Here is a 10,286-nt window from a genome sequence, read left to right on the forward strand (position 1 = left end):
TTGGCTAACAACGGATGCAGCGGCTTGGATGCCGCAAAGTATGCAATGGCAGCTCTCAAGTGGCTGCTGACTGGGTGGAAAACTTTACCAAAAGCTAATCATAATTTCTCGCAGATGGTGGGTGGCACTCTCTCCCACTCACTCTCTCACTCTCACGCTCTCACTTGTGCACGCGCCGCAGCAGCTTTAGTTTAGCTTTAGCTCGCAGTTTTTATCAGCTGCAGCTTTGTTTTTATATTCAATTTTTCGTGAACCGCAGCGCCATAAGCGCCACGTTATTGTCATGTAATTGAATTTAATGGCAATACGAATGGATCCGCATCCGGGGGCGGTCATTCATTGTATTAGCCGGCGATTATCTGGCACTTTTGTGCTGCGCTTGCAACATTGGCAACAATGCGCGCCTGGGGTTACATGCAAGGGTTCGTTTTTTAAAGTCAAACCAATGTTGACGTTGCTGCCAAAAAAGTTTTTACTATCATTAGAGAAATTCTCGTTTCAATAGGTATACAAAATAAACGTTTAAGCTAATGTGCTTTTTTTTTACATATCAGTTAGTCGATTTAAAGTTTAACGAATTTTTCAGCGCTGAGTATTGTCCAGCCCTGATTCATTCAAAAATACTGTAGCTGGAATACGCGTTAAGCTTGGACCTGCCAAAGAGTCGGACATGATTTATATAAGGGTATAAGTATAATCCTGTCATATGCTTTGCTGATTTAATACATAAACTTCTGCTAGGCTCTGTTAGGCCTATCAGCGGCATCTGCGGCATCTGTGGCATTCGCTGTCAGTCAGCCGGTAATGAAAGTCCTCGGCGCCGTTTCACACACGGTGTCACGTGTGTGTCATTGTCACAAGGCAGCCGCCACAGGATTGTTGTTGTTGTCGCTGTTGTTGTTGTTGTTGTTGTTTTCCAATTTTTAATTAATGAGCAACGGCAGTGCGTGGCACAAATGCTCTCATGTCATCGCTGTTACATGCCATCGACCTCGACCATATCGTCGTCCTCGGGCTCGTCCTGGTATTTATCCCTACTCCCAAAGCGAACACACACATTAAAATCGCAGGTAAATGAACATTTCGAAACTAAGCGGCTTTTTGGTCATGTTTGGCTTTTATTTTGTCTATTTCACTTTAGTCCTCTTGCTGGCAGGGTATCTGCATATTTAATTGCTTGTGTCTGTTTGATTTCGATCGGACGCGTACACTTGAAGAATTCATTTTATAATTTTAATTTTTTTAAATATGACTATGATAATATTAACGTATTACCTTGAATACTTAATTAAGTTATTATTTAATAGAACGGCAGAAATACTAGATGACAGAGTTTAATCTGGTTATTGGGCCCTTCAACGAAATCACGCCAACCCCCTTAAGATATTTTATTTAACTATTATTTGTTTAACCTTGGACGTGTGATATATGTAAGATAAATATATGATGGAAAATCTACTTGGGATCTTTTTTCATAATGAGGGATTTAGATATAGTCCCATTATTGGCACACCTAAACGCTTTACATTAAGATTTGGCATTTTAATCCTTTTATTTCTTCTCTCAGCTCTTCCGACTAGAAGGTTTAGACGCATTTGCTCAGAGCATTTCCAGCTCGTGCTCCTGTGCTTATAAATATCCAATTTATTTATTTATTTAGTTATGAGGCTGATTTTAGAGGGAAAGCTGAAAAAATCGGCGCTAAATAAATATGTTTCAGTGTTGCTAAATGGTTTTAATTTAATATGTTCATGTTCGCATAAAGCCTACTTTGGCTTTTAAGCCATTTTCAAAAAAATTAATGAAATTTCTCAAATATTCTCTGTTTCATTAAGAACTTCGTTTCCGTTTAGCAAATTATATACAATATACAAATTTGTCACACGCTGCAAACAAATGTCAATTAAGAATAAGCCTAAATTAAAGAACCAGCTGAAGCTGCTGAGGAAAAGCAAAACAAAGGCATTTACATTCCAAAATGAAATTTAATTCAATTACGCAACTAAACTGCCCAACAGACTGCGATAGACCACAACGCAAAGGGCCACTGAGTTGAGTGAATAGCTAAGCGACTGTGGCACGATTCAAGGATTACACTTGAAGTTGTTGTCCTTGTTACTTGTTGCTGTTGCATTTGTCGTTTGTCGTTTGTAATTGTTTGTACTTAAAAACTCATCAGACAAACGACAATGCGGCAGAGCCAAAGACGACGGAGCCACTGCAATTGCAATCACCACCAGACGGCAGTTAAGAACAGAGTTTTATCAACTGCTGTAAGAGCAATGCGAGTGCTGTATTGTTGATGCAATTGTTGTTGTCGACTGCCCAGCGGCCCAATGGAGCTTGCCTCACTTCAGTTTGTACTTAGTTCTTGGACTTCGATGGCGGAACGCATCCACAAATATTCCTTTGCCCCACACAACTCATCAAGTGACACCTAAAAACCGCTGCTAAAAGTATTTAATCAACTCCCTGTGCAGTCCAAAGGCAATTTGTGTATGATTGTGCTTCGTAAAAGTCGAAATTTGCAAAAACTACAGTCTGCATATAAATAAGGCGACCAAAATAAAATCGTCGCATAACTTTTCTAACGTGGCTGATAAAGTGAAGTCGACTGTACAGGATCGTCCGCGGCAAGTAGCTTAAAAATTTGCATTTTTAATGGAGCCTCGAACTGTGCAGCCATAAATTTAATGTCATACCCAAAGTGAGACAGTGCTGTATAACACCAGCGAAACGCGACAGTGTTGTGTAGCCCTGGCTGAACACCCCAGCACGAATATACCGTACGTTTACCCATAAACAAAATCAGCCAGAATAGTTTTTTGTTACCTTATTATCGTATACTTCAGTCAAATTTATAGCATTGTTTTCAACAGCTTACTCCCAGTAAGAAGAAGAATTGGACTTAAATTTTTTTTTAATCAGCTACGGCAAGCTCTACCAGACTCTAGAAGATTTATAATTCAAATGATAACAGTTCATTATCAGAATTCATGTTAAAAGTGTACAATTAAAAGCTTCACCTTTACAGCGCCACATTAACAGATCTTTTACATTTTGTTCAATTTTTTCAATAACAAGATTAAGTAGTAAGATTTCAGGTTTAAATTAATCGCAAATTGATTTTTAATTCCTGGTATTACTCTGTCCTTTCAAACCGTCACAACAATTTGAGTAAATGGAATAACCAACCTGCTAATTGAGTACAATATGGATCTCTGAAGCGGTTGCTCAACTTGGTCAGAACTGTTAGCAAACTGGCAGGGTTGTGCGAGAGAGTTGCACAAAAAACAACTGCCGCTGGCTGTGCACGAATAAGGACTACCAAGCCAGCAAGGGAGCCTAGACCAGACGGATCCCTGGCTCGACCGGGCAGGGCCCGGAGCCCTGCTTTGAACTTAATTAGCTGCACATTAACGAATTTTTACTGCATGTGGCAGTTGCTGACGGAGGAAGGTAGGAAGTTGGCGAGATGGCGAAATGGAGAGTAGTGGTAGTTGGAGCTGGTTATTGCAGCTAGGTAGTTACTTGCCACTTCCTTTGGCCATTTTGCTGCACGGCTAATTTTTGTTTTCGACAACGGCAAAAGAGCTGTCGACTGGAGACTGGGGGCTGGGGCCTGGTCACTGGTAGGAAATGTCATACCGCAGGCACAGGCAAAGGAAATGTTGCCGAGATTAAATGCCCGACAGTCGCAGGGAATGGGGTCAGTTGCATTTGGCTCGGGCTGGAACGGGCCACACTGTCAGCGCGGACAGGTGGGTTAGTCTCGGTCTGGGTGTGATTATGGTGTCCCGCCGCAGTCCAGCTTTGTCTTTGGTGTCGGCGTTGGCGTTGGGACTGCGTGTCGTAATAAGCGAAATTAATTTACATTGCACAAATTTTTTACACTAGCGCATTTTCGTGTTTTTCCTCTCATTTTACGTCAGCTTTAGTTATGCTAAATAGACGAGCAAGCATTTAAGCTAATCAGCACTGACTACTTCGAGTGCACCTGTTTTTTTTTTTAAGTGTGCATAAACTATCATTTGCCATTTAAAGCACCGCCGAAGAAGATTTGAATTTAATTGAACTGCAAAGAGTACTGGAGAATTTCTTAAATTCGGCTTTAGCTGGCGAAACTTGTTGGACATGATTTATGGTGCTCAAGATTGAGCACTTTCCAATATATAATAACCAGATCAAAGGCCACATTTAACGGCAGAGGAGCACAAAAACAGCAAGCGATAAGCACTTTGCCTTTGGGTTGCTCCAACTGCCCATAATGCCAGCTAAAATATGTTGGAAAAAGTTCAGCTTCGAGTGGCTGTTAGTAAATATCTATGAACCAGCAAGTTAACTGAGACTCTCGGTAGGTAGTCGCCCATGGTGTCAGTTACGAAGGTGCTGCAAAACAAAATGTTGCATACAGTGGAATCGTGCTTACCAACAAATGTTGCCAAACAATTCATTCTTAAAGTACAACAAAGACATGCATCATCCTTCTCCCACCTGGGAATTCCAAGCTATTCTTTCAGTTTCCCAAAAGGGACACAGCCCAAACATATTCCCAAATATTGCTTAAGATCTTCAGTTAAACTTTTAAATAAAATATATAAATATATAAAATAAATATATCAATACTTGTCATCCATCGACTATCAATAGTATTTAGAAGAGGTTATCATCCTGGTTCCTTATTAGTAACTAGAAAAATCGTCTAACGCAACTTTTGATACAGGAATCATTTATTTGGAATTGGGTATTATTTATTAACTTCGGTCTTAATGTAAAGGCTTTTGTGAGGCAGTAAGCAATAATAGTCTGAAAAGATCCATTGAATCTTACTCTAATCGAATGTAAAGAAATGAATCAAACATTTCTAAAGTTTCTGTCTTATGGATAATCCATTATTAAATAGAAGATAATCACCTTATACTGGCTTAGCTTACTTGTAACATCATTTTTATTGCATCTTCAATGTTTGTTGACTTTTGTGCATGCAAAACGATGGAATTGGGCCCACTATGCACACCTCTGGCACGTGCATCTATGCGCTGCCACATGCCCTCGTGCATCCCTTTCTGTAACAAGAAATCATCGTTGCCTCTGTTGGGAAGCAACAACAACAACAATAATAACAACGAGTGGCACAAAAATAGTATAAAAGAATGCAGCTTAGCAGGAAAAAAAACAGTATTTGAAGTCAGTATATCCGTTTAGGAAGCCAACAACTTCCTGGTACATAAGTAGTGGTAAGCACATACTAACACCGACGCACGCACACATACACACACACACACAGGAAATCAACTGCAGTCGGCCAAGGAGTAAAGTTGAGGCCGGGACGCATGGCTTTTTGCCTTGCCTCCAGTCAAAAGGCTGCACTTGAGCAGCTTTTCATAGACGTAATGCCGTTGCAGTAGTTCTCGTCCTTGGCACATCCTGCGCCCAGCTAGTCTACTTGAAGTTTTCATAACAAATAAGCGTGGCTCGATACTTTGAGTAGCCGAAAGTTAAGCTCACTCAAAGGCAGGCAGTCAGATAAAATGCAAACAGCTCAAGCGCCGCAAACTTTGTGTATTCTAAAGCAAAAATTCGTGCGTTGCGTATACGCCGCATAGTCCAATGCCAGTCTGCCGCAGACCGAGCTGCATAACTTCTAAACACATCTTAAACAGTGCTCAACCGAAAATCATTTATAAGGAACATTTTCTTAGCACATACACACACATAGCAAAAGAAGCCTTTGAGCCACAACCATTAAAGGAACTAAAAAAGTGGATTATAAAAAACTCGTATTTCTCTTATATTCGCTTTTGGGTTTTTGATTAAAATATTTATAGTTTTTATGAGTGCACAAGGTGCGTCCAAGTTATAAAGATATTTTAATTATTTTTCTTGGCTAAATTACAACTGGATTTTCTTGAAAAGTTTGCTCTTGAGGGCTCACAAAAAAAAAACTTAAATAGCTACTTACTAACAAAGAACCTTCACTAAAGACTGTGAAAAATGTCGAAAGTTTTCGTTAAGATTAAGGTAATTCATAAATTTTTTTCTCCATATTACTTATGTGCAATTATCGTTAAAATTTCAACTGTTACTACTTACCATTAAAATTAGTTTTACCAATTTGTTAAATTACATTTCGCATTTATTTACAAGAATGGCCAACAGATAAAAATGTGTGAATGATCGAGAGTTATTTATGTTAGGATTTAGTGTAACGTTATATTCTAATCTATTTTTAAAAAAAATCTTAATTTTAGCACAGAAAAGTTTATAAAAACATGCTAGGTAATAAAACAATCAAGTTAAATGAATTAAGAAACATGCGCATTTAAATTATTTCGCAGACTCTCCGCTTAGCGAACCATTTAGCATTTAATTTGGCATTCACTTAAGTCCAAGATGAAATTTCTTAAAGTATCTTTGGATTCCTCACACACACATATTCTTCTCTTGACACTCGCTCTAATATTTATAGTGCAATGTGGATGGGGCTGTTGGCGGAGTTGTTGCTGTTGGATTTTTCGCACTTGGTCAGTTGCCTGCCAAAGCTAAATGCACATTTGCAGCCACCTTTCATGGCCGCCCCTCCCACACACACACGCACACATCTACCTACACACACATACACATACTTTTCGCTGTTGTTCTGTTTTGTTTTGTGCAATTTAACAGCTTTTGGCTAAAATAACAAGCCAGGCCAACACACAGCACAACATAACACAACAAACTCTGCATTCCAAACGCGACCAACAAAAAGTCAAGCTCAACAATGCGCCAGTGAACATTCAAATCGGTGAGTGTGTGGTGAGGGGAGAGGGGTGGGGAGACCCTGTGGGTGGAGTGTGTACGGGGTGCAGGGTTAAGGGGACCGTACATATTTTTGCAACACAAAATAAACCGCAACAGCAGCAAATTTTGTTGGTTAGTTTGGGAGAGTTGCTGAAATTTACATGGACATTGCACACACACACACGCACACACACACATGACTAGACAGGCGATCTATAAGTCTGAGCATGGGGTGGGTGCAGGCAACTCTGCAGCAGTGCGCCATAATAAAATGAAATATATTTTTAAACAATTACCTTTAGAAGTGCTTTTATGAAAGCGGAAGCTTCTGGCTAACCAGCAAAGCCTCAGCAGTTGAACACAAGCAAAAGCCGGAAAACCAGCGCTCCATAAAAACGGCATTAAGAGTACCCAATAAGCACATTGTATGCAATCATAACGCCATTTTTATAACATTCGCTTAACGCAAAAATAAATTATGAATAACAATTAGAACTGAAAGGCTATTCCTTCATTTTCAGTCCAGCATTTCTTCTAGTCTGTTGGTTTTTTTTTGTCAGTTTATTAGCGCTTTCCCACGGCAGCACCTTTCTTGTATTTAATTTTCATTTGTAATCCGTTTAAACTATGCTATGCAGCATTTCTTGACTTATTTAAATCACTTTCAAATTAAAACGAGCTGTGCTTTGTTTTTCACCAAACATAATTAATACAACAATAAGGAAATGGAGAAAAATATGGATCCAAAAATGAATTAGAGGATAAAATAAAGCTGCAGTATTATCTACGACGCAGGACATTGAAGTAATAAATATAATAATAATAAAATAAAATAATAATAAAATAAAATAGTAACAAAAGTAAAACTAATGATGATAATAATAATAATAATAATAATAATAATAATAATAATAATAATAATAATAATAATAATAATAATAATAATAATAATAATAATAATAATAATAATAATAATAATAATAATAATAATAATAATAATAATAATAATAATAATAATAATAATAATAATAATAATAATAATAATAATAATAATAATAATAATAATAATAATAATAATAATAATAATAATAATAATAATAATAATAACAAGTAAAAAGAATATTAATAGCAATAGTAAAATTAAAAGGAACAGTATTTTATACTGTTCATATCAATAATAATATAACAACATAAATCTTATATATTAAGATCCCTTAAAGATCTCATCACTTAATGAGGATTTGCCTAAAATTACCAAATAGAACAAAGTATTTTGAACTGCGAATTGTCAGAGCGACGAATACGTGAGCTTTTTACACAAAATTGTTCAGCTCCATAATTATGGACGAGACTCATGTTAATATTTTTTGTTTGCTTAGTATGTGTGTGTGTGTGTGTGTGTGTGTGTGCAAGCGCACTTGTTTGGGAAATTCGGTGGCATTATTTGTTGAGTGCTTTTCAAGGTTGTCACATCGCTTAGAGACTTGGGTCAGTGCTGCCATTTGGCTGCTGCACCTTTTCAAGATGCCTGACAACACTTTCCACTTACCGCAACAAACTTCAAATGACAGCAGGAGCGGAAGCCAGCACAGTGCAGCGCCCGAAACGGCAGAGCTGCATATAAAATTCCATTAAATAAGAAACGCCCCCTAGCACACATGTAACCCTCGGGCGGGGCGGCTACGCATGCGTGGCAGCACATCCATATGCCCCGTACAGGTTTCAGGTACCGTCTTGAATTATGAAATGTACGAATTGTGTTGAATAAGTAAACAGCTGGTGCGTTGCACATGTTGCACACATACTTTTTGATGCATGTGCCACATGCTCAGACACAGACACAGACACAACAGACACCCAGCCACGCAGAAGTCACGTATCAGCCGCGAGTTGGAGCTGACTTTTAAATTTCGTGGCGCTTTGGCTAACTAGCCGACCAGAAAAAGGTGCAGGCCCCGGACCTCGGACTCGCTTAAATAAATGTATATACATATAAATATATATGGTATACCTGCACGATATATATACATTATAGTTTAACCACGGCGGAAATTGTTTTTGAAAGGCGAAAGCGCAAAACTCCAATTAAAATTCTGTCTAAGCCCTGAGGCGAGCTTCTAGAGCTGTCGAAGTTGACGTGTATTATTATAAAATAATTTCAGGACACAATTAAAATAAATTCTATACAAGCATTCAATGCCTGCTTAATCTTAAATAATCACACAAATAACAATACGTAGTGGAAACTTTTCGCTTTAAGGCTTCTTTTTGTTTTGTTTGAATTTACTGGAAAATTCATTACCAGACCATGACCACGCCTCTTTTGTATGTGGCACGCCCCTTCAAATAGTTGGCACACATTGAATTACGGAAACCCATTCGCGTTTTAAATGCCGGCCAAATGCAATAAACGCCAACTAAAAGCCACGCCAACAAGTAAAGCCAAATTCAAGCGAAAATAAAAAAATAAATAAATAAAAAGTAGTGCTTGGCAGTGCTCGACTAGAGGGTACCCAGCGCCAAGCTGCCGTCACAAGCATAAAAACAAACAAAACACACGAAAGGACGCACTTGATGCATTTTATCCTTATTTCAATTTGCACGGCTTAAGAATGGCATCCAAAGGTGTGTACATAACAAAGCCTACGACTACACCTCGGAGAATAAGTGTTTCCTTTTCAGGCTCAAAAAAAAAGAATGCCTATACATAAAGTTTTCGCTAACTTTGATAAGCTCTGAAAGGTCAAAAAACATAATCTGAATATGGACTTCTTTTGTGCTACAAATTTAACCTGTGCGCCCAACCAAGAAGTCACAGACAGGATAGGGATTGACAAGGATAGCTAGACTGACAAGGTTTTTAATACTGATCAAGAAAATATAGGCGTTATATTGTCGAAGACGCCGACATTAGCACAAAAGCATTTAACCCTTTTTATGCCTTTTTTTAATGGGTAGAACTGCAAAAGAAACACACAGAAATTCCAGGACAAAGTAAAAATGCCGAAAATAAGGAAACGCCAAAAGTATTGCAATAAAAATACATTAAAATGCCAACCAAATAATTTTTGTAGCTATCAGGCGAACCACCAGCAGCAATTGTAGTTGTAGCTCCGAATCTTTATGTACTATATGTGGCACAACAATCGTATGCAGTGCACAATTAGGCGCCAATGTGATGAGATTATGTGCAACTAATACGAGCCATATATATGAGCATACTATAGACAAGTATTTTTATGGGCAATAGCTCGCATAAATCCCGAACAGCTGGCCTGTAATTCAAAAAGTACGCACGAACGTGCACAGCAGCTTTATAATTTATAGTTATGCTCGATTTCGGTACATCCTGTAACTCGCACTGCGCCCTAAACTATGCAACGCCTTTTGCCATTCAATGAGCCGGAAATGCACAACAACATTCCGCACAATGTCTGCGGCCAATGTGCTCCTAATGCGTTCTTTGACTCTAGACGCGAGAAAATTTCCCAAGGCAAATCTGA

Source organism: Drosophila montana, unplaced genomic scaffold (genome assembly GCF_035044405.1).
Source record: "Drosophila montana isolate Dmon_TW-CO22-7 unplaced genomic scaffold, ASM3504440v1 contig_3581_1, whole genome shotgun sequence".
NCBI lineage: Eukaryota > Metazoa > Arthropoda > Insecta > Diptera > Drosophilidae > Drosophila > Drosophila montana.